Source organism: Lissotriton vulgaris, chromosome 10 (genome assembly GCF_964263255.1).
Source record: "Lissotriton vulgaris chromosome 10, aLisVul1.2, whole genome shotgun sequence".
Taxonomy (NCBI): Eukaryota; Metazoa; Chordata; class Amphibia; order Caudata; family Salamandridae; genus Lissotriton; species Lissotriton vulgaris.
The window spans coordinates 558,795,546-558,822,578 of NC_141698.1; the positions used below are offsets into that span (position 1 = coordinate 558,795,546).

At 41.3% G+C, this 27,033-nt stretch overlaps 1 protein-coding gene across 1 annotated transcript in view; it reads left to right on the forward strand.

Annotated features, from left to right (window-relative positions):
• The window catches only part of APOLTP (apolipoprotein lipid transfer particle homolog), a 1,141,779-nt gene that overhangs the window by 364,320 nt on the left and 750,426 nt on the right, over window positions 1-27,033 (forward strand). The gene's annotated exons all lie outside the window — the stretch shown is intronic.

Here is a 27,033-nt window from a genome sequence, read left to right on the forward strand (position 1 = left end):
ACCCGCCCTCTCTTCGGACCCAAACCAAGCGGCCATCAATTTCAAACAATGGATCACTCACAGCGCTGACGAATTAGCACCCTTGAAAAACCATCACACCAAACAAGACAGCAAAAAGGCCCCCTGGTTCAACGATGACCTTAAGAAATCCAAGAAGCTATGCCGCACCCTCGAGAAAACATGGAGAAAAAACCCAACCACCGACAACATGACCACCTTCAAGGCAGCCACCCGCAAACACCACTAGCTGTTTCGGTCCACCAAGAAATCAGCATTCAAGAACCGACTCGACAACAACGCCCATAACAGCAAGGAATTATTCAACATCGTCAAAGAATTCACCAACCCCACCGCAGCTTCAAACGACATCACTCCCTCCCAAGACCTCTGCGATTCGTTATCCTCCTTCTTTTGCAACAAAATTGCAGACATACATAACAGTTTCAAAAACAACTCCAACGAACAATCCTCTCCACCACCCTCAGAACCCAAACCCTCCTCTAACAAACTCAACGCCTGGAACCCAATCACCACTGAAGACACCATCCGCCTAATGAACTCCGTCCACTCTGGCTCGCCAACCGACCCATGCCCCCACCACATCTTCAACAAAGCTGACTCCATCATCGCACCCCATCTCCGTGATATCATCAACTGCTCTTTCAATTCGGCCACCTTCCCAGAAAGCTGGAAACATGCCGAAGTCAGCGCCCTCCTGAAGAAACCCACTGCAGACCCCTCTGAACTTAAAAACTACCACCCCATATCCCTCCTCCCATTCCCGGCCAAAGTCATTGAGAAAGCCGTCAATAGCCAACTTGCCGCCTTCCTTGAATTCAACAACTCCCTCGATCCCTCTCAGTCCGGCTTTCGAGCCAAACACAGCACCGAAACCGCCCTCATCGCAGCGACAGACAACATCCGAACACTACGGGACAACGGAGAAACAGTGGCCCTCATTCTACTCGACCTCTCCGCCGCCTTCAACACTGTCTGTCACAGCACCCTCATACAAGCGCCTCAGCAACATCGGCATAAAAGAAAAAGCGTTGGACTGGATCATCTCGTTCCTATCTGGGAGAACTCAGAGAGTCCTACTTCCCCCGTTCAAATCAGAAGCCACCGAAGTCATCTGCGGTGTACCACAAGGTTCATCACTCAGTCCCACCCTCTTCAACGTTTACATGAGTCCCCTCGCATCTATCGCGCGACAACACAACCTCAACATCATCTCCTACACTGACGACACCCAGCTGATCCTCTCCCTCACCAATGATCCAAACACCGCCAAAACCAACCTACACGAAGGAATGAAAGAAGTAGCCGTTTGGATGAAAAACAGCCGCCTAAAACTTAACTCGGACAAAACGGAAGTGCTCATCCTAGGTTCATCCCCCTCTGCTTGGGACGACTCATGGTGGCCCGCAGATCTGGGCTCAGCACCCAGACCTACGGACCACGCACGTTACCTGGGCTTCATTCTGGCTCCTCACTCTCGATGACCAAACAAGTCAACGTCGTCTCATCCTCCTGCTTCAACGTACTCTGTATGCTCAAAAAAATCTTCCATTGGATCCCCGCCGAAACAAGAAAGGCTGTCACCCACACACTGGTTACGAGTCGCCTAGACTACGGAAACGCCCTCTACGCCGGAATTACAGCCAAATTGCAGAATAAACTCCAACGCATCCAAAATGCATCAGCGAGACTCATTTTGGACATCCCTCACTAAGATCACATTACTGGCCACCTGAAAGACCTCCACTGGCTTCCCGTCAACAAAAAAATAACATTCCGTCTCCTCACCCACGCACACAAGGCCCTCTACAAACTAGGGCCCGATTGCCTCAACACTCGACTATCCTTCTACACACCCACCCGCCAACTCAGATCCTCCAATCAAGGCCTCGCCACAGTTCCGCGTATCCAAAGATCTACAATGGGAGGTAGATCCTTCTCCTACCTGGCGGCCAAGACCTGGAACTCACTCCCCACTCACCTCCGCCTTACACAGAACCACATCTCCTTCAGAAAAGAACTTAAAACCTGGCTATTCGATAAATAATAAATCCCCCCCCCCCCCCCCCCCCCCCCCAAAGCGCCTTGAGACCCTCTGGGTGAGTAGTGCGCTATATAAATTCCTGAACTTGAACTTGAACTTTCCCCTCAAACTAGCCTGTTACAATGACATGACCCAGAGTTTGTGATAGAGGATACTCTTTCTATTCTCTCATCTGGTACAGAGCATAGCCCTGTTTGTTCTATAGTCAATACTAGAGGTCAAAAAGCTGAAGCAGGTACAGACCATAATACTCAACCACCTCAAAAAAAAAGGAAGAGTCGAGGACCATGTAAACAGAATAAACCTGAACAAAGAGTAAATGGGAAGAAATTAAGAACTGCCATAGACGTAAGAGAATCTAACGAAGGCCCCTCCAACGCTACTATTATCACCCCACTTACTGTGATAGTAAAACTGCAGGTAGTATTGAAGAGGAGAACTTCTGGGGTAGATTGGAGACAATGATAACAGTATTACTGGACCCAATTCTACAAAAATTATCACTGGTAGAAACTAGGCTGACCAAGGTGGAGGGGATGGTAAGCCGTAAACCCCCCGGTCCCACTGGTTTCTAATTCTAAGTCCAATCTTGGCCAGTCAAATAATGGGCTGAAAGGTAGGGAGGACAGTCAAGTTGTTAATACTTCAGAACCCAGGCAAGTGCAGACCAGGAGTCTTGCTAATGATACTACTTCGAATACTTCATATATCCCTATTCGAAGTGGGTATCGTCTCCCTAATGCAGGATCTCCATTAGCAGAACTTAGTAATACAGTTCATGCAGAAAGGGGAATATTAGGCACTAAGCCGCCTGGACAGTCTGAAGATGAAGACTTAGAGAGAGATAGACATATTCAAGATCATCGAGGCAAGCCCATGAAATCACCACAAAATCCTAATTTGCCTCCTAAAGCAACCCTGTATACGATTATTTTGACAAATGTATCTCCTTTACTACATAATACCTTTGAACACTGGTCAACTCTGAGGAACACGGCATTACATCTCCTTGGTTTAAGGACTGGCATTAAAAATACCCTCTTCTCAGAATTTAAAATGGTACGGAGAATAGGGTGGGTGGGTACCTCTACAGAAAATCTACGTGGGGATTGTGTGGTATTAACCTTTGGCTCGCCATCTTTGGTGCGTGCAATTTTGGACAGGGGAAGCACTGGGCCTGTCAATATAAACATTCGCCCTCTTGGTTATTTTTACCAACCACCAACACATTTTAAATTCTGTTGGCCCTCACTTGAAAGAGGAGATTTCATAGGGAATAGGGTGCCTAGATTCCGGGTTCCTGTGAGTAATCGCTTTGATGCTCTGAACTTATTGGAAGACGTCGACTGACTGGCTCTGGGGACTCACGTCCAACTTAATCCTGTATCTGGTAGTTCTGAAAGTAAGAGCAAGTCCAGTCCGGCTTGGGAAGGAAATGACTGCCTATTTGGCCCCATTAATGGTTACCATAGGGATGAGGACCTAGGCACAAGAGCTCTAATTGCGAAAATAGCTCCTAACCCTGTGGGCAGCCCAAACGTATCTCAGCCACACTGTGAGGTCACTGAGGACCCATTAGGGATAGTAATTCCTACCTTTACCTTAGATAGTGATAAATCAGCTCTTTGTACTATTGCCTCATGGAATATTGCGGGCATCCATTCCAAGTTAAGTAACCAGCTGTTTTGGGATTTTGTCTTGCAAATTGACATTCTGGGGTCGATTCCGATTTGGGAAAAACCGCTCCGAATAGCGGCTCGGAGTGTTTTTCCTGTACGAAACGTACCCTGCAACGTCCTCCGTACGTACGACGAAGTACGATTGGTACCAAGAGCTGGACTCCGTACAAATCATACAGAGACCGTACGAATGAAATCCCTGTACGAATCTCCCTCGGAACCTGCTGTACGCAACATCTGTACAGTTCGCGGCTGGTTTTTCCGACCCAGCAAGTACGATTCGTGTCGGGTACGCACCCTATGACCCTTTTTCTACGGGAGCTGAAAACAGTCGTAAAAGCAGAGTTCGCCCCGAAACAGATACGGAACGCCCCCCCCCCTCCCCCCGGGTACAGTGCGTACACCGCATGATTGCGAGGGTACGGTGCGTACCCCTGCAATCATGGGGTGTACGCACCGTACCCCTGCGATCATGGGGTGTATGGACCGTACCGCATGTTCACTGGGTGTATGGTGCGTACACCCTGCGATCGCAGGGGTACGGTGTGCACACCCCATGATTGCAGGGGTACGGTGCGTAAACCCCATGATCGCAGGGGTACGCACCGAACCCCTGCGATCATGGGGTGTAAGCACTGTACCCGGGGGGGGGGGCGTTCCGTATCTGTTTCAGGGCGAACTCTGCTTTTACGGCTCTTTTCAGCTACCGTAGAAAAAGGGTAATTCATACGGGAAAGCACACAATCACATACACACAGTACGGTCCGTACACCCTATGATCGTGGGGTACGGTGCGAACCCCTGCGATCATGGGGTGTACGGACCGTACCGCATGTTCGCTGGGTGTACGGTGCGTACACCCTGCGATCTCAGGGGTACGGTGCGTACACCCCATGATCGCAGGGGTACGCACCGTACCCCGCGATCATGGGGTGTATGGACCGTACGGTGTGTATGTGATTGTGTGCTTTTCCGTACGAATCGCCCTTACATGACGTGGACCGTACGAATCGCGTCCTCATATCCCCGGTCCGGACCGTACCCGTCGGGTCATACGGCATGAATACAAATCGTACAGACGTTTTTTTTCCAGGATCAGAATCGACCCCTCTATGTCTTCAAGAAACATGGTGGAAAGAGGTAGTCCATATGAACGGGTACAAGACCTACTATAAACCAGCAATAGATGGTCTGAGTGGAAGGGCCAAGGGTGGTCTTTGCACCTATATATCAAGTGCTTTGAAGATTAATGAAATAACTATGTTTGCAAACGACCCTTATTATCAAATAGTTAAATTGGATATAGATGTAAAACACTGTATTGTTCTAACTAATTTTTACAATAATATCCCTCAAGCTGAAGTAGGAACTGTTATAAAGAATATTACATATTTGTTGGAATCTGTTGGCAAAAGTAAGAAAAAAGATATGACAATATTATTGGCAGGCTATTTTAACTGTGCGTTATGTGCCAATGCTGAGGACAATCTATGTGGGATTTTAATTGAAGAGTGGGTATGTTCTTCCCATTTTTGGCATTCTACTGTAGGGGAACACCTTAACAAATTAATTTTTTCCCTCGACCTGGGCTTTGTTAACGATTTGTGCCCACTACCTGTCTCTATGCCCTGGACCTTTAGTGGTGGGGGCTTATTTTCCAGCATGGATTATTTTTTACTGTCAAATAACCACCTGCATAGTCTCTACTCATTTTATGTTTCCGAGACCTTAGTGATCATTTTCCTTTGTGCTTGTCAATCATGTTGTCATCAGGTAAAATGGTTAAATCAAGCACAAATGATCCTTTGTTAGAAAACATAGCCATTTGGAGTGTAAATGGTTTCTCTTTGGGCTGGTCTATGGTGGATCAGGTAGCTATAATTAAGACAGTAGTGGATAGATGTAAACTTGCCATTGAGACATGTTTGTCTGAAACAGCCGCCCCAGAAAACATTTTAGCCTCATTCCTGGCGATATCCAATACTATAAAAGAATCCCTTCTCGCAAAAGTAGTAATCGACATCGGAGTGGATGGTTTGATTCTAGGTACACTCAAGCTCATTCCCACCTAAAAAGGGAGCTACACAAATCCCCAAGAAACTTGCTGGATCTGAGGACTGCTAGACGGGATTATAAACAAGCAATTAAGGCCAGGAAAAATACTTTGAAGAAGGCTTGGGAGGAATTACACATGGCCTCATTGGCGAACAATAGCTTTATTTATTTATTTATTTAGGCAATTTGTAGAGCGTAACAAATACCCGGGGGTGTCTCGGCGCTGAGGACATAGATGGGTAAGAGGCCTCAGGTTATTTATTGAGTGAATAACCAAGTCTTTAGTAGCTTCCTGAATGAGAGCAGCGTATGGGGATGATTTGATTTGTGAGGGGAGGGAATTCCATAGTTTGGCCGTGGCTACGATGAATCTTTTGTCTCCCCAGGAAACCTTATGGGTGCGGGGAACCGTCAGGAGATTGGCCAAAGAGGACCGCAGAGTTCTGCAAGGTGTGTGTGGACAAGGCTCTCCTTAGATAGAAGGGACCTGATTGATGGATTGCTTTATAGGCTATGCAAAGTGCCTTGAACTTAATATGGTTGGAGATTGTGAGCCAATGTAACTTTTTTCATCTCTGCTGAGATGGGTTGGTGCTTGGGAGTGCCTGTGATGATCCTGGCGGCAGCGTTTTGTATCAGCTGTAGTTTGCTGATTACTTTTTTTGTACATTCAGGAGTAGTCCGTTGCAATAGTCTATTTCTGTCATTACCAGGGAGCTTGTCAGGGTTTTTCCTGTGTTGTGGGGGAGGAATGGAAGTAGTCTTTTGATTACTCTTAGTGAATAGAAGGCTGAGGAGGTGATGGCATTTGCGTGGGCTAAGAAGGAGAGTTTATTATCGAAGATGACACAGAGGTTTCTTACTTTCTGTACTGGATGGGGGGCCTAGTTCAGGGGGCCACCATGAAGGGGTCCATGTGGGGTATAGGTTGCCGAAGATCATGACCTCCGTCATGTCTGAGTTTAGTTTTAAGCAGTTTTTGGCCATCCTGGAGCTGATGTCGACCATGCCTGCTTGTAAGCTGACTGCTATTTCTCCTCCATTGTTATTAATGGCTAGAACCAGTTGGGTGTCATCGGTGTACGTGGTTAGCCTCATCCCATGGTTTTTGATGGTTTTGGCCAGGTCCGACACATAGATATTAAATAGTATCGGACTGAGGGAGGATCCCTGCGGCATCCCACATGGGAAAGTGAAGGTGGGGGAGTTGAACTTTCCGATGCTCACAAGCTAGGATCAGTTGGACAGGAAGGAGGACAGTAGTTCTTTGGCCTTGTGTGCGATGCCCATCTCCGTGACACAGCTGATCAATTTGGCATGATCGACCGTGTCGAAGGCAGCCAACAGGTCCAGCAGGACTAGGACTGCTGTTCTGCCTAGGTCTCTTGTGGCTCTGATCTCATCTGCGGCTTTGATGGATGCCGTTTCGGTGCCGTGGTCTGTCCTGAATCCGAATTATGATTCGTCGAGGAGGGTATTGTCCTCAATAAAATAGGCTAATTGTGTGTTCATTAATTTTTCAAAAATTTTGGCTGGGAAAGGGAGGGCAGAGATCGGTGTTGTTTTTTTAAGAAAGGTTTAATGATTGCCTTTTTCCAGGTTTCTAGCTTGGCATTCTGGAAGGCTGTCAAAATGCCTTTTCTCTTATGCGAGGCTGGCCCAACCATTGAAATAGCTATTAGTGAGGCTCAATAGATTGAGTACTTTTCAAAAGTATATAATGGTGAGGGAAATCCTGACATGATGGACAGTAATGTCCATGAGGACCTTAATTTGAACCCATCCCACCATTACTCTGACCTGTTGTTCACTGTAGAAGAAGTGGAACGGGCACTCTCTAAAAGTCAGGGAGGGAAGGCCCCTGGACCAAACGGGGTCCCCGTAGATCTTTTTATATCCAATATTTCTCTGTGGGGGCCCATCATAGTCCTGGTGATTACTGCCAGCTGTAGTACTTAATTTCCTCCTACCTGGGTAGAATCTACTATTGTGCCCATTTTTAAAAAAGGGGATAGGCAGGATCCAGGATGCTACAGGACTATCTCCTTACTCGATGCTGTAAGAAAAGTAATAGGCAGAATAATTTTGGAACGCCTTCAGGATTGGGCAGAGGAGAACTATCTGACCTGCAGTATGGTTTTCGTGCTGGTCTTGGAACGTTAGAGCAGGGCATAAATCTGTCAATCCTGGTAGGGAAATACACGAGGGCAAAACAGGGGAACCTATTTTTAGCTTTTGTGGATCTCACAGCTACATTTGACTGTGTGATTCACAGTAAACTATGGTCCATTTTAGAAGATATTGGGGTTGAGATCCAGATTATTTATTTTCTTAAGCATTTTTATAGTGATGCCAAGGCACGTGTGCTCTGTGGACTGAAGGGTGAGTGTTCTGCCGCTTTCCCGATCAAGAGCGGAGTCAGGCAGGGTTGTGTTCTGGCTCCGTTTCTTTTCAATCTTTACATCAACGGTCTGGGGGATGCCCTCCTTAAAGATAATAGAGACTTCCCACAAGTGGCAGGATGCCCAATACCAGTGCTCCTATATGCGGATGACATTGTGTTGATGTCCCGCACACAGGTGGGCCTTCAAAGGGTGCTAGATAGCTTCTCTCACTTTATGAAAATTCTTGGCCTGAGAGTAAACTCCTCTAAGACCTTTATCATGCACTGCGGCCTTGGTATCAAGAAACTTAAAGACATGTTTGTTGCAGGGCAGATGATTGGGGCAACTAAAAGGTTTTCTTACTTGGGAATTCTTTTTGCCCACAATGACACTTGGGTACAAGCAGTTTCAGCTAAAAAGTTGGTACTCCTAAGAACAACATATGCCCTTACCACCTTTGCCAGAAAGCTGGGAAAAAGGCAACCAGAGGAGCTTATTAAGATCTACAAGGCAAAGTGTGTTTCATCTGCAGTATATGGGGCACGAGTCTGGGGGTTTGCTGATCTGCTTCCAATCCAACGCATAGAAAATTCCTTCTTAAGATATATTTTATCAGTCCCGAATAGCACTTTATCCTGCATATGTCACACAGAGCTGGGACTCCCCTTCATTTGTGATTTAATAAAGCTCGAAGCTGTACTTCTTTGGCATAGGTTATGGACTAAAGAAGAGGCCAAGTTAAACAGGGACATTTTACTAGAAGCCTTAAAACTGGAAGGGGTTTTGAAAATTCCTTGGATAAAATATGTCCGAAACTTTTTAAAAGACCTTGGGCACCTTGAGTATTTTACTAACCCTCTTTCTATTCGGCAAATACCAAGGAAAGAATTGAGAAAGGAGGGTCTTTTGTTGCTGGATTCTATTAGAATATCATCAGAGATATTAAAACCCACTCTACTCCACAATGAGCTGATTTTAACTACTTTTAATATCCAACCCTATTTAACTTTCATACCTGGAGTTTATGATAGATTCTTACTAACCAGATTTGGGTTGGGGGTATTTCACAGACTAGTTACTTGCCCAAAATGAATGGCTGGTCTCAAAACCTCCATTTATGCCCTTGTGATAATAATTCAAATCAATCAACGATTCATGTAATATTGTTTTGCAAATTTTATACTTTCCTAAGGAGACTCTACCTGGCATCAGTTTGAAAAATGATTGGGCTTCGTCAATGCTGACCTGCCTTACTTGCACTACAACAGCTTGAAGATGTGCATAGCACTTTTAAAATAGTAACTTATTTAAAATAAGTCTTGAGACATGGGAATCGTTTGTCCACCTAAACCTTCAATTTGGATAAACTATATGTGAATCTAACAACGTTTTAAGTTTACAATGTACTAGGCAGCTTGTTCATATTAAGATGACATTTTCATTACTTCAGACCAGGTATTGATGTATTTTACTCTGACATTTTTAAACTGTAAATCATGTATTGATGTTTTCTTTTTCCTATGTGCCTTTATGATTGGTTTTATGAAGCAACCGAATAAAGCTTTCTTGATTCTTGATATCTAGATTTAGCTATATACTCATTTTCAGAAATCTTATCTGTTGAATTGAGCACACGAAGAAGCTGTTAGAAAAGAAGTGGTTGTATAATTTTTATCTTTCATAGACTTTGCATATACTGTCACATACTGTGCAACACCCCATATTCGATATTTGACTATGTTACCTGACATGGGGACTTGTTGACCTTGCATAACATGTTTCAGTGCATCAGTTATAGGGTTATACGTGCTAAAATTGCAACTGTTAGACAATGTCTAGTGGGTCAGTCAAATTGGTTTTGCTCAGCCACTTTGTCCCACTCAACTCTGAAAGCAGATGTCAACTGTAAGAAGTATGTGTGTGTGTGTGTGTCAGTGTGTGTGTGGTGTTTGTGTTTAAGACAAACATTAGGTCTGTATACGGTGCAATGGCGAGGGTGACAAGGATACTTGATGTGCAATGCTCAGGCCTTGTCAGTGTTCCTTCCACATCAAGCTCTTGTAGTACACATTGAGACTTGCTCCCCCTGGCTGCATGGACATCATTTAGGGGTCGCAGCTACTTCCCACATGTGACCCCTGGCACTGCCTTTGCGACCCCTGGCCTCAGAGTGTGCAAAATCAGTGCCAGGAATACTGTGACAGTTTGTCCTTACCGACGTTAGTTGGGGCTCCACTTGCTCTGTTTTCAGTCATTTTTGATAACACTAATAGTGAATATTACATTAGTCACTATTAGTTTAATATAACATGGAGTGCAATTAGGTGACATGGCCTTCACTAGGAGCTGAGGTGAGTAACAAAATGCTTTTAAAAGCCTATTGCATGCGTGCTCGCAGGTAAGAGTGTGTTTACATGAATGTGAATGTGAGTGAAAGTGAAGGTAGAGCGCGTGATTTCACTTCTGCTACCCCTGGCATTTTGGTGAGTTTGCGTCCACATACCTGGCTGTCCTGGAAACATTTATACTGTTATATGCCTTTTTAATATGGTGACATTTCAACCACACTGCGCATGTTGAATTTGCCTAAGGCAGTTTGGCACTAAACTCCACAGTAACCGACAAGCTCAGAGCACTAGTCACTTACATCAATCAGGGCTTTTCAAACTTAAAACAAATTATACCATCTGCAGCTCCATATCAATCTTAAAAGCAATATCAACAATAATAAGCTATGTAGTTAGTCACAAGGATTTGGATAAAACCAACAACTATGGCAGTGTGCTTTTTTAGAGCTCCATACACTTGCAAAAAAAATATTATAAGGTGAGGCTGATTGTTTACTATTGACGAGTCAGCTAAATAAATATATATCTCTAGATGGTGCCAGATCCTGCAGCAGCTACGTTTTCTCTTTCCTTGGAGGAATTCTTTGTTAAAACCTAGAAGCAAGTTGATTTTGGCCCAGCAAAAATCCTCTGACAGGGCAGCATCTTTGTCAGATATTCCATAGGATTCACACGTATCACCATCTGCAAGGAGAGTGATATCGCCATGATGAGCCAGACAGCCAATTAGCATTCACCAAGAAGGGGAAAATATATCCCAAAATTGCAGGCAGTATCAAATCGTACCAAATCTCATGGACTGTAGAGTCGGAACAAACAGACAATGTTTTCCAGTTCATTTTCTTAAACTTAGCTGCAGTTCTTTGACATTTTTCAGGAAATTATTGTAAACGAATACGGCTTACATACCGGCCGATCAAACGGCTGGTATCTGCTCTGTTAGCAAATGTTGGCTGGAGTACTGTGTCAAAATCTCGAGCAAACCCTCCTGTGAAATAGAACTTTTGACATAAAAACTCCTTTCCATGCATGCTTCTTTCCTACAACTAATAGACTAATTTCATATGATGCCTACTAGACCCAATCTCTTGTTCTGAAATATCCTGATAACTATTGATAAAAGCTATAACTAATATTATGAAGATGACATTTGCTTGTTTTCTGTCACACCTGCAGGCTTACCTTGATCTTGATGCACTTTGAATAAACCAGTTCCATGGAACAGTTTTGTCAACTGCATGACTTATATGGTGTCTTTCCCAAAGATCGTGATATGTTTTAACATCTAGACTTTATTTCTACTATTCAGCTGCCTCACTAATTATACATTGCCCGCTTCTGCTAGGATTAGACACTCATTCCATCCTGATTTGTTCGATATTTAAATATATTGTGCTGTGCTTGGACTATATTGCTATGGACATCCAAAACAAAAGCAATAACACCATAATTGGCTATCTCCACTATCTAATTCTTGATATATACTTATTTAATATTTAATATAGTATTCAATTAATGTATTCCTATCACTGTTGAAAATTGAGCCCCACATATTATTAGTTTATTTGTTTATCAATTCTTTGAAGTGTCTCATTTCAACCTTATAAATTGTATCCCATCCAGAGATGATAAAAAAATGTAACCATTTGATGCAATAAATCAGGGTTCTCCAGTGTCAGCCCCGGAGGGCCATATCCATGCCAGATTTTTAGCATATCCACGTTTAGATAAATGTAGGTATCTTAAAAATCTGGCATGGATCCTGCCATCCAGGACCGACATTGGAGAACGATGCACTAAATGCAATGTGACATATATGCATATATTTATAAATAATTATTGACATTTATACTTGTAATCACATTAATTCCTTAGTTTGTCAGGATATCAACCTATTGTAATAAAAAAAATCGATTTACTTGATATTGTATATAACGATTTGATTAGATTGTGGTTCCTGTATTGCAGCTGACAAATATGTCGTTGCAAATAGAAGGATTAAATATGTCACCACCACTTGTTAGAGCATTAGTATCCCATCTACACATAAGTTCTGTGGTCTGATTTCTTTGACACCACCATGCTGGTCAGGCATCTTTTTTTCATGTTACGTCCAAAGGATGTGCAGGGATGTTGTCTAAGATCACTCATTAGCGACGCTCGGAGAGTTCCTTCCAGCCTTTTTTGTTGGGGATTGATTGCCTTCCCTTAATTGAAAACTGATTGAATCATTGTCTTAAATATGACAATCTTAAAGAGATTATTAAATTGTCATCTAGTTAATAGAGAGGATTAACCTAATTAATTACATTCGCTTTGGACTTGTTTTATGGATATTGATTCCACTTGGGTAAGAAGATGGATTTTACCTACATCCCCTTGTCTTCACTCAATATTACAGTCACATCAATAGACTGATGTTTTCTGGTCCTGCATAATTACTTAGATCTGATTTAAAGACTCGACCTATATTTCCATCTTTAACACACTCCCCTTCACTAACTGCACTGGACTCTTGAAATATAGTGTTTTACTATTTTCATTTAGTAATAGTTTAACATGCCCTGTTCTGTGGAGACCCCATCTATCTGGAAACATCAAACGCCAACTGCAAAACTGATTTTTTCCATAAAAAGGGCAAGTTTTTATGATCTTCCTGGCTGGATTCATTTCAACTGACTTTACATTCATCCTGCTCTTCATGTTTGTTGCTCTTTCGACACTCATTCCCTTGAGCATCTCTTTCTCACATTACAGTGCACCTTCAGCACTATTTAAAACTTTATTAGGTCTTAAACAATGCATGGGTGATATACACCTGCATACAAACAACTAAGTTTACAAAACTTTATTTTACTTACTTGGCCTTCATTACCTTTTGCAAACTAGAGTACTAATTACATTGATTGCCTGTTGACATGATTACTGTAGGAGTTTCTTAAGTATATATTTATGGAGATAATACCTTATATCGTAGAATAATTTGAAATGTTCAGTGTGATGAGCCCCATTTAAAACTATTATCCACATATCTCAACAAGATAAAGTCTAAGTTTTCAGAGTTATCAGTGTCTCGTATTAACAACAATGAAAACATATTCATGTGCCCTGAACAACCAGCAAGTTCCTAAAAGACATCACACAAGCAAATTGATCTTATGATCGAACAGGCAATTTTTTGATATTAAAGAGCTGTTAGCTAATTTTTGAATATCAGATTAAAAGAATGAAATAAAAGCTACTGCTCTTCAGTCAGTTTTATGTTGCAAATCTCTTCTGTGCTTCTAGCATAAGGTTCTTGAGCTTAGTCCTCCTGCACACAATTTATCTGTTTCTCCCAATCCACATGGTTCTATCTATCACTGGTTACGGCTGATGAAAATCTTCTCAAAAAGTTGTCGCCACTAAGCTGTGCTTTGTACTCTTTGCGTTCTCCTGCTTTTTAGATGTCTAATAATTTGCAATGAAACAGTATGGGGTCTAAAGTTGTTGTATAAACAGTTTTTAAAGAAAGTCTTATCATTTTCATTGTATGCTTTAGGAAGCCCTGAATCATCCCCGTGAACATTTTCTTTCTCCATTATTGAACACTGTTCACATCTTTTTCCTGACACTTTATGTCCCATAGTTATTACATTGAATGAGACCAATCATATTAGTTCAGATATGGTGCCGGCACTATTTGGTCATGGGCACATTACAAACATCTTAACAATATCTCCATTTTTGGCCAGGAGATGAAATAACTTTCTCCTTTCACCTGAAGAATATGTTTTACTATTGTCTATAAATGCGGGAGCATTTTCATATTATCTTAAACCTGCTAATTTAGCTCATTTCTGTCATTCAGATCTTGTTTATTTTTTATTTTGGGACTTAACTCTACTTTATTCACAGCTATCTATTTTCCAATCCTCTGTAAATCATTTACATTTTCCTGGATGCTGACTATGCAAGGGATTATCATGCCCCTCACTCAGTTGTATCCCTAGTAATTTAATTAAAAAGTATTTCCTATATTCTTATAGCTCGCCTTGTTGTATATATAGTGTTCTGCAGCCTTTGTTGGTCTGGCTTCCTTTCAGGCTGTGTTCTGAAAAATCTGCTTTTATAATAGTGGGTGGCACATGATAACAACTGCATGCTGGCCTAGTACAGATGCTCCTTAAACCCTCAGTTTGTTTTAATACCATGACTCATTACCTCTTCCTTTATATTTTAGCAGTGTACAGGGTGGTTTGAGGAGCAGTTCTTGCGTCTTTTTTTATATTTTTATCCATTAATTAATTATTCACCACCTCAGCGCTCTTACCCATGCTTTCTATGGTGCCTCGGGAGAGAAGTTGGAGCTTAGCATCCTCCTTTATCCGTAGTCATGAATCTGTGCTTAAGCCTCACTAAGGGAACAAATACATGTATACATCTGTTTACTATTATTATTTTCAAATTTGTATAATCTTTATATTAACTTAGTAGCTAATTATTTCTTTATTGTTTATTTATAACTATTGCTCTTTTGAGCACATTTATTAAATACATGAACACAGCATTCATTTTGAAGAAATGTAACGATTTATAAAGTGATCAATGCATGTTTATAAAACTGTGTGCTTAAAACAAAAATTCCAACATCTGCCTACATGTTTCTGTAGTTACACTAAGCATGTTTTAGTTCTACCTGGTATTGTTGAAATAAATCCATTGAAGATAATGCCAAATTAAAAAAGAATATACCATTCAAAAACATAACCAACATGATTGCCATTTTAGAGGTTGCCATAGCATACTAAACAGGCCCTCCTTTACCTTTTGAAGATACTGGTGTATCCTGCGTTTTTAGGTTTGTAATTTTACTGCTCTATTGTCAGATGTGGGAAGCAAGATTGAAAGGTTTCCCAAATTAGCAACTTTCTTTGTGAAATTGCTAATGTTAGACACAATGTGTGTCACTTCTGAAATTTCAAAGAATACTTTTGCTCATGGCAAAGTTGTATTAAGCTTTATTTTACAGGGTATGAGTCACAACTTTAACAATTGCATGAAAGTTGGATATCATTATAACAATATTGGTTAAAGTCCCAACTCGTTCGCATTTAGAAAAAGTTAGAAGTAGGATTCGTAATAAAAAAGGAAAATAGAAAAATACTCAAAAGCGATTTAAGTACAGTATTTTACTTATTGATGTGGGAAAGAGTCTTCCAAGTTGTAAAAAACATTTTTATATTAAATAAGTGAAATTTCCTGAGTAATATATTTAGATGTTTTATTATTTTGCTTAATTAATACACTGTAAATGTACATTTTACAGCAAAAGTTTGAAAAAATAATATTGTAGGATATTTGAAAATGTACACATTTAATGAAATTCTGAGTCATGACATTTTCACAATTCTTGTGGCACAGTTTTAATTCTACACACCTCTAGAATGTGATTTTATGCTTGAGGCACACCAGTGAGATACAGGGTCATATTACATGTAAACAGCATCCTTCTAAAGACAATTCTAACATTTTTCTAATTGGAAATATACCTAGAAAGAGAAGAAATTGCAAAAAAGAATCCAGCAATGCCAGGATGGGCCTCAAAAAGAGCCATTTAGCCAGCAATCCATAGCCCAGTGTTGCCATTGAGTACTTATGGGGAGTGCTGGGATAAGTTGGGTAGTGCAGCTTATCCTTTTCTCACCCCTTGTGGAAGGGACGTGTTAGGGTGTGTTCTCTAGTCCTCCTCCCAGTAGCTGACAAATGTAGAATAGCAAAAGTCTGGTTTAATTCTGAGCTATTCTTTCCCTATTTTCATAAGCAGCATAATTGGAAATGCATGAAAGCACCAGAGGCAGATATCTAGCTCATAAAATACCGCCTCGTGGGGGTATGTAAGAATATTGCTTCTCTGATGGTATTTTCCCCTCCATTCCACGGTAAACGATGCAGTGCTTCTGGCTGCTAACCCTGAATAGAGGGTGTTAGTGGTCTAGTTCTTGGTCTTACAGCCACAAGATGTGTCTTTTTATGTCCTTCTTGCTCTGGTTGTGACCCTCCACACTAAGAGTAACTTTGTTTTCCTTTACCTCAAGAGTGATCTTCCAAGCTTTGTTCACAATAATCATTTAGGCCTAAGTTTATTTGTGCACCAGATTTGAGTTTAGCAGGTGAGAAAAGGGAGCTTTAGTAGTGGTACTCAGCTTGCCACAATGTTCTTCAGCTATTCCTCTTTTTTATCTGCAGGTCTGCAGTGTTTTTTAAAGGCCTTGTGCAGATTCACACCCCTCCCTCAAGCGTATAGACACCCATTTTGAGCAAATCATATGGTGTTTTAGTATATACCCCTTTATTGTTGTTATATGCCTACTGCTTCACATTTCTTGTCGTCAGGCATTTTAAGAACTGTATAATACTGTATATTGCTTAGGTAGAGTGCTAAGCAGGGCAACTCAAGAAAATATTTGGATTCCATTTTTAATGATTCATCCAGTAATGAGCAGTTGAAACAGTGAATAATATTCTTCAATATATTGTTTTTCATAGTACCCATTGATGTTAGTGCATGTAGTCTAATTAGTGTAATCTTCATAAAAATATATAATTAAAGATACATTTTTTTTAATATCCCCTCCTCAGGTGACCTAACATTTCATAAGTTAGTTGTTTATCTTTTTCATTTATCCGTGTTCCGGTCACAATCAGACACTTTTCATTTACTCCTGTGCAAGGCACTGCCTTCAGCAGTCCCATCTTGCACAGGAGTACATGAAAAGCCTATAAATTCCTGAAGTGGGAGAGCAGGGTGATCAGTGTGGTTTGTGAACTTCTTCATCAGTTCGTCTCTTTTTTACAGAATGGCTTGTCCGGATGAAGGTTTCACATAAGCAGCAATAAGTGATTTTAAAAATATTTGTAGATAAACTAATATTTATGTATAATTTAATGTTGCTATCATTAATATAAATGTATCTATTTTTAACAAATTTAAATAAATTAACTTATCTTAACTAAATTTCCTATCTGGTTTTATTTTATGACCCTACCTCCATTTTTGTCTTTTGTTGAGTTTTGCAGTACTTGTGAGTCGCTATGGGTGGTTGCTGGGGTTACCTTTATGATTTTGTGGGTTCCTTCTTGCCTGTATTAACTAAAGAACTGCAGCTTGTAAACTGAAATGAGCTTAAATGAATGAGCTTAAACGTTTGTCCCTGTTATCTGTATCACCTCTTAATTGCCTCTAGAAAGAAAGTATAAGCAGCATTTCTTAAGAGCAGAATTTAAAAGTGTTTATTTTCAAAAGGTTTACACCCACAAATTGCACGCACAAGTTCTCCACCTGCTACTAAATTCCTGCATTAAAAATTGACATTCTATCACACTTTTGTTATTGTTACTTACTTACATACCCTTTCTTATTAATTCCAGCAAGCAATTACTTTTCACATAGCCCCCTCTAATGATCCCAACTGTGTCAATAATGTACCACAAAGAGACTAGCATGAAAGCATGGAATACGCATGCAAAACTAACTCGAGAAAGAAATGTACTGACCACTAACTTTCGTCAGGCTCATGGGTATCATGCTACTCGCCATAAAGCACTTTGATGCCTCGTTAGGGGTAGTACGCGCTATATAAATCTAATTTAAACAATTTAATTGAAATCATGGAGTGTACTGTTTAAATATTCTAAAAGCACTTATGTCCATGGCTGTGAAGATGAGCCTCTAATGAGAACAGTAAGATTTAAAAATGACAGGCAATTTCTACAAGTGTCTGGCTTCAGTCCACTTTTGAAAGTCACAGGCCATCTCTTTGTATTGCCATTAGTAGGGCCTTTCAGCGATGTCGTCTTCGAGGACCTTCACCTGAAACTCCTGTACTAGTTAATTTAAATCTAGCTTCATCTAAACGAACATTTCCTCACCTGGGGCATAAATAGAGGATGGACTGACACATAGAAATGTTGCTTAGACTGTCCAAAATGCAGATACAATTATGTGGTGCCTGCTCTCCTAAAGAACAGCAGTCAGCAGCCAGCAGCCATTATTCACTACTGAGAATCCACACAATTGTTAACCTGATGTCTTAGCCCCAACCACAAATTGATAGCTTGTGTATTAGTCATGTGACACCCTGAGCAGCAGGCAAAGACAAAGCACAACCTCCAATAAAATCCGGCCATAACCATCGCTATTCTCTCGCAGTTAATAATATATGGATGGATGGATGGATGGATGGATGGATGGATGGATGGATGGATGGATGGATGGATGGATGGATGGATGGATGGACCAAACAAAGCACAGCTTACCTCATGTTCCTCTGTATCACCATCCTATAAGTTACCCGAGTTGCCTCAAGCACTAAGTTGCCATTTACAGATTTGTCATGTAGATTTTGCTACTGAAAGAGCAATCGCCACCAGCAAGCACTGAGTTAAGGAGGAGTGGATTGGAAGCACTGACACTTTCATGGCGAGTGAGGGAGCCGAAACAGCGGGAATGGCAGTGAGATCATCTCGGTGGATAGCCTTCTCGGAGGCTGGTAAAAGCCCCCCTTGGATTGCTTGCCAGTAAGCATAGTTTTCCTTTCTTTGTGGACAGCTATTACTGGCCACCCTGAATCTGGGGAGGCAATAGTTTGCAGAGGTATGCAAGACTGAGAGGAGCCAAGAATTGGAGTTTTTAACAGTAATAGTTGTGATATCTAGGACGATTAGGCATTGACGATGCTGCAGCACCGCAATGCTTTTTTTATATTATGCATACATGGATAATGATAACCCCTTCGCCCCAGCCCGACTAAGGTTTAGACCGATATTCACAATGAGAGTTAGATAGTACAACAAGAAAGAAGAAGCTAACCATTCATGAACAGACACCACGGTTGATGTAAAGTGGAGGTACTCATCCACGGGAAAGGCTGTACAGTCCTGCAGTAAGCGAATAATAATGTCACATTTCTCAGAGCAGATCACGAAATGTTAGCACTGAGATTCGCAGACAATGCAACCACTTTGTAACCTCTGTGTCCCACAGTAAAAGAAAGACAGTCTCAACTTATTTATGAGTTTCAGCATTCACAGACAATGGGTGGATCTCCTGAAAGATATTTAGCACTACGCAGAGACATATGCTGGGGGCGCATTCATTCCCCTAGTGGTTTGAGCTGGAAGAACAACAAATGTGTGTTATGCTTAAAGCCTTGATGTTCTATCAGACAAATGAAATCATCCTAAGTACATACGGTACATAACTTTAGAAGGAGATTTACCGACCGTTGAAGGTTGCGTGTGCGTGCTGTGTTTGTCACAAACGACAATTGCAGTGCTGCATTCTTAAAACCATTTATCGGAGTGAGGCTAGTGGGCTATAAGAAAGGCGTCAACCAAATGGATGCTGACGCAAAACCTGCATTTATAACCGTAAAGCCGCATCAATATTACCGCAACCTTCTCGTCTTCTGATTCCTGTGGGCATAGTTATTTCCACAGGGATTACATTACTGCTTGTACCCTTCAATAAGAAGACGTGCCACAGAGAAATTGGGGATTGAAGCATAAATGCCTGCACCAGTCTTTAACATCCCTAAGAGTGATGGTCAAAAGTGAAAACAAGGTGCAAAGGGCTTGAGACACAATCCCCTAATACCCTGCGGTCATCTGGTTCGGGAGAACGGTCTCTAAAGACCGAACCAGATGACCGCTTGATGACTGATGCAACATTTATCGATATACTTGATTGATCCTTATGAACTAACACGATACATAGGTTTGGACATATACAATGTACAAGATACAAGTTTTAATAACAAGCTTTTAAAGTCGATATCACCTGTATATGAGAACAAATATATGCTTTAAATTAAGTGACATGACAGACAGGCAACAATTACGTGAATGAAGTGATTTCTCTATAAACGCTTAAGCCCTGAAGAAGTCCGCTTTAGGATGAAACGCGTTGGCAGTTTCAGATTTTTAACGAACATTAGTAAAGAGTGAACTCCAAACAAACCGAGATTTGTTAGATTTTTTTCCTGTGAAAACCCCCTGCGTATTAAAAATTGATTTTGATATGTATATGGATCAACAATGATGTGTACATGTATTGAATATAAGAAAGAGTGCAGGGCAGTTTTGGCTATATTGTACAATAAGAATGCGTGCCCCTGCACAGCCCTATCCGTAGTCTGTTTTGATTGATTGTGCTTAGATTAGGACCTTAATTCAACCACCTGCCTACAAATATTACATTGCTGTTTCAGACCTGATTGCACTAACTATATTCATGTTTCAGTAATACTGTGATTAATCGTACTTTCATGTAAGTTAGGCAGTATGCCGCCTCCCAGTAATCCTTCTTCTGCCCCTTCGATGCCAGCCTCTCTTAATGCATGCAGGACCGTTAGTCAATTCACACCAGTAGCTGCCAATCACACCACTGCTCTCATGCTGTTTATATTGTTAAACAGCATGAAAGCAGCACCAGGGTTTGCAGGAGCAGATGAACACAATGCCCAAGTGGAGACCCGGGGGCTGGGTTCCTACTTCCCTTGGCTCCCTGACACAGAACTAATTGCTGAGGCCTGAAGTGTGCATGTTGGCCTGATCAAGGGCAACATACTGGCCAGCTTTACATGCGAAATTAACTTAATTGAATGGCCACCTCATACTGCCAGTCAGCATGATTGGACACAGAGTACCCAAACCCAGGAGAGAAAGTTGCAGCCCTATAACTTTATAAAGGTTCATATGGGACAAACCATTTTAATTTATGAAATGTGAGGTAACATGTACCTGTTTTGTGGTGACTTTTTCGGGTGAGGGGAATGCTCCTGCGCTCCTACTGGTGAGCAGCCCCTGTGTACTGCAAAACGTCGTTTGTGACTAAGCTCATTTGTCCATAAGCTTTAGTGGTGGCTCCTCTGCTGAGGCGGAGGAGTGTCACCCCACTGAGCAGGTTGAAAAAGGAAAAAATAAAAATGATATCATTTTATTTTCCCTTTGCTAAGTTGTGCAGCGGTGGGGCTGCTCTGCTGTCAGAGCAGGACGGGGAGGAGTTGTTTGTCCACTTCAAGTGCGGAGAACGTTTTGGTCGGCAGGCTTGGACCGGTCAAATTGTCATGGCACTTTGTATGTTCTCCATGCAGGCTGCATTACAGTCTGCATGGACAACAAACACATCCTCCCATTCTCTGGTTGAGTGCCAAACCACAGCACTCAGACCAATCACAACACTGCATTGCAGTGTTGTGGTTGGCTATTGTAAAGCTGGGAGCCGGGAGCTTACTGCTTCCTGCCCTAGAAGCGGGCAAAGAGGACCAAGAGTAGGCGGAGGTGGCAGACATGTAAGTATTTTTTTTCACATCCCCGCTCCACCCCCCCCCCGCCCCCCGCCCCTGCGATCCACCCCCTCACCACCGTTAAATGCCAGCATCCACTGATAAGCTTAGCTTGTCTACAGAAAAAATGTATGGGCTTATTTTTGACCCCTTCCAACACTTTCACGCTGCCGTTGCATCACATTTCATGATGCAGTGGTGGCGAAAACAATATGCCACATGGCAGCATATTTACAAGGTGACGAGTTTAGGCAGGTGCATCACTTTGTAAACCCCTGCGCCACATTATACCTGTGTCAGGTATAATGCACGCACAATGGGTGTTCTGACAAAAACAAATCCTCGTTGAAGTGGTGCAGAGAAACCTATCAGATTTCACTGCACCACTTCGAGGATGCCACTGAGTCAAATCCTTACGCCTGCCTCATGGCAGGCATAAGGATGACACAGTGCTATAATCATAGCCCTCCCCCTGCATTGTTGGAGTTGCGCAGTGGCATATCGAAAGTTGAGGGAGGCCCCCCTGCAAGGTACAGGGAGGGGCCCCCGCTCCGGATTTAATCCGGAGCTCGCAGTCCTGAGTACTGTGCCGAGGAGGCCTCCTGCAGCTCGGGGGCCCCCCGCAACATGGGGGCTGCGGGCCTGTGTTACGCCCCTGGAGTTGCGTCTGGCTTCAGACACAACTCCAATTTTAAATAAAAGGGCGAGGCCCTTCTATCCAAGGGACAGGGTGCCAAAATTTATAACAAATGAAAAAAATATATTCCCTTGGACTCAACTATCAACCAATGCATTACAATCAACCATACACTATGTAAAAATGAATTCTTTCAAAACCCAACCTGCAATCATAAACCACCCAATAAATTGAATAAATGTATGTGCGTTTTTATTTATTGTTATGCCTCAGTTTTTCACCGACTGGTACGTCAGGATTCCTGACACATCTGTCACTCCTTGCGACATGGAGTACTGTGTAATAAATAAGGTGCATCCATCATGTTGCAAGGAGGGTGCAGTGAAAACTTTCACATTGCGGTTTTCACGCAACGATGCAATAGTTTTCATAAATAAGCCTCCTAGACTTTAGGTGCATAAAGTGCATGTGAAACTTATTAATAGTTATAATGAGCCCAGCAGATTCATTTGATAACGGTCTCCTGCGATTTAGAGCAATAACAAAAGCAAGGAATAAAAAGCATATCTCTCAGATACAAACCACGATGGCAACATGTGTTGCTGTGTCAGCCCTGTTTTGTGTAACCTTTCTGGAGCATGGAGGCTCTAAAGAGTGATAAGGGGGTTGTTTAGACAGTTTCATGATTTCATGATTCAGCCGTTCATGATTTTCAGCCATAAAGTGTACCATATTTCTTTAGTCTGGTCTTTCCCTCATGTTGCTATTTCTGATTTTATTAACATTTGCTTTGTTTCTTTATTTTTTTTTAGTGAAGAATAGGAAATGTTTAGTGCTTTCTTGGAACCTTTTGTAATTTGAATATATGGTGATCTATTAGTGGAAATATAGAGCCTATTGTTTCACTAATTATGTTGAATCAAGTTTGGCAATTTTCTCTTATTCCCTCAGAATGCTGAAGTAGGCTTTTGTTTCAGGGAAGATCGCTATGTGAGGAATTTCAATTTCTGTTTTATAAAATGGATATGGTACTTGCAAAGTAAATGCACATTATTGTGACCCCAGCACCCACATTTTCAGCAGTTAAGTTTACTTTCTCCATCAAATTCTTTACAGGTATGAAGACATAGGACAAATCTCCATGGTCTGTTAGCTTCTTGGTATATGTTCATAGAATAAATCTATCCTTTTATCTTGCTTGTTATCAAGAGTGGCACATTTATGAATATCATATTCTTCAACTAAAAAACACAGGAACAACAATGAAAGAAAACATGCACCACAGAGTATTTGGACTACTTGATTTCCTGGTGCAAATAAAACTTGAAAAGGATGCACTTTGGTTCTGTCAGAAATAACCTAGAGAAATGCAAAAACGTAACTAGTGTCTCCCTCCAAAATAGGGATGGCATGATTAACACCATCATCAATAAATACAGAATTTTACAGGTAGGCAAGAGTCACTTCTCAGAGTGACAAAATGTTAACTATTACTGCCTCTTAGACATTTCTGTACTAATAGTGATCTTTAATGGTGGTAGATGTGCAGCCCCAAGTGATGCATCTAAAACTGATCAGTGGGGCATACAAATGATCAATAAAAACTGACAATGGCTAGTAAATCTCTAATGATGTGTTCTCTGAAATTATCGGATATCACAAATGTCCTGTTCCCCTCAAGGAATCCATGACTTCTACAGATAAAGCAATAACTGGCAGGTGTCACTCACCCTACCCGATGAATCATGCTGCTGTGGATAGAGGTGTCAGGATCTAGACACACCTGTCAGACATCTCTCATCTGCAGGTGATTTTGCAGAGCCCTTTCCCAAACCCCCAAATTGCACTCGCGCGCGCACACACACACACACACATGCATTTTATAATGAACGAATTATTGTGCAATGATCTTTCACAAATAATTTAAAAACTATCATAATAAATTTCAATATCTCATTGACAATGAAAGCAAGATATATTCGAATCATGTCATTACACATTCCTTAACAGTCAGTCTAAAACCCTACCTAAGTTATCAATAGCTGACTGCAACTATTGTAGTTCCATAGATGTATGCCGAGTCATATGTATCCCACCATATATCTTGCCATGAGGTCTGAAGTTGGAGAATCACTCTCAGCGTCCCTCTAGTAACCAGTCCATCTTCCATGCTCCATTAGAAATTCTGCTATCTTCTTACCTTTTTATTGTATGGTAGACTATGGAACTAAGAGGGACCGCTTGTTTAGCTCCTGCATTCATTACACAGGATAGCTAGACAATGCCTCTGTTTTATTTTCAGAAAGGACACAAAAACTCCTTCCATAAGATAGGATCTACACAATGTTATGCTAGCTTACTACGTAATGTTAAGTGCCACAGAGAGTGGAAAACGCCCTTCTCTGACATGTTATTATTTGATTTCTCGAGTCAAGTGGTGTCCGCCATCTTGAATCAGTAAATAGAAAAAGCAAAGAAAATGCTGCCCTCTTCATGACGCATGCAGAGGTATAGCTGTTACACAAGTGCACGCAAGTGGAATGGCAGTGGCTACATCATCACTGTTTTTTACTTTTTCCACTGATGCTGCACAGCCTCAGCGGGAAGCAGCTTCTTTTACCTGATGCTGCACAGCATCAGTAAAGAGCATGCACAAAGATAATGGATAAAAAAAATGAGCGATTGGCTTTACCAATGCATGTTTTTTTAAACAGCCAATTTATGAACAAGACAAAGTAGCGCAAGGGGGTTTGTGGAACTTGCAGTGTTTCCAGAAATAATATTTAAATGTGTTTCAAGTGCCTTATATATGTCATGCATGTACCAAGACTACGTTTTGATTGTCTGAGCTGTAGAGAGCTTGTCAAGTCATTATATATGCCCTCATTACAACCTGTGCAGCAAATTGTAAGGACAAACCACAATCTTTTCTCAGTATAGATTTCTTTAGGTAAAACCTGGGAGAATTTGTGCAGGGAAAATAACTCACAATGCCAAATATTCTATATTCCTTATTGTTATATAAAATACTTTATTGACATTTGTATAGTATATAAAAGCAACACAAAAAAAATAAACATTGCTCTCTTACAGTTGAAGCTTGGTACATGAACCATGTATGGTTAGCCATAACAGTACAAACAAAATTACCAATACTCAGACAGAAAAGGTAGGGTAGCTGGTAGGGACAAATTCAACACACTTAAATACAAATTTGAAAATAACTCTAACATGCTCTCTAAACGTTGGTGTTTTCCTGCAGACAGCCCCTCGCCTGCTTAAATTGGCTTTTCTAGCATCGCACATCTGTCTATTACCCACAGACAGTCTTGATAAAGAGGGGCAGATGCCAATCTCCAGTATTTATGCAATATACCCCTCTCAGATGGAACCCTAAATTAATAATTATGTTTAACTATGACATTGAATGATTTTGTTCAAATAATACATAGCGGTGCTAGCCTTCAGGGGCAATTCAGTTGGTAAACTGAGTACTTCAGATTATGTACTGGCATTTCAATGCCAGTAGATGTAGATTGCCTCACTGTCCCTTATGACATGCATTTAAAAAATAAAATGCTAGGGGTTTGGCATGGAGGCTGTCCATGGTAGCCACAATATTGTTGCATTATCTGGCATTCCAACAATTTGAATTCACAATGGAGTGGTAGCAAACAGCACAGCCAGCTGCATCAATATTTACTGGGTGTGTTATTACCTCCCAAATTAAGTGCCAACTCATAATGAGACCCATAGCAACTAATTCATGCAGTTCATGAGCACAGAGAAGTAATTCCCATGATATGGTGTTTGGAAGCAGTCCTTAAGAGATACAACTTTAATTTATCAATGTTTGGCTGGCTGGAGATACTGCAGTTTCTGATATTCTCTGCACTTAAGTGACAGGCACATTGTCAGCTGGCCAAACTATCCTGAACGATATATTTTTAAAGATACTAGCTTGAGACTCTAGTATCCAGAAATGTCAAGACCAATTTTCAACTTCATCTGCCCATTGGCACTTGGTGATCCCTTTCTTTACATTATCATCTATTCTCCCATGGTAATACTGTACCCTGGGCTAACAAAAGCATGTAGTGAGAAACTAAAAACCTCTTATTTTCTCAAGGCGTCTACGACTTTGCGCACTATAAATCCCCTTGCTACAGGTATTTCATCACTAGTTTAAAAGCATATACAATACAGATCTGAGGACCTGGAGAAGAGCAATGTCATTGTGATCACATTAATGTGTTTCCTGGCTAAAACTCAATATACTGCCCACTCTTCATGTCCACCAGTGTCGCATCTACTTGTTATAGGTCTAACCAAAAAATCATGTATTTGCTTTATTCAAAATGAGTTTTCTTTCCTGTAAACACGCTTTTTCAAATCCGAGACATTGTTCCCTGTTTCGCAGCCCACTAAGGTGAACTGTCTTTTCATTTCCCATTTCTTTTGGATTGTTCTGTATTTTTTTTAAGGTTTTTGTGAATTCTAGTGTCACGAGCATTTAACATTGCTACTTTGTATCTCCATTT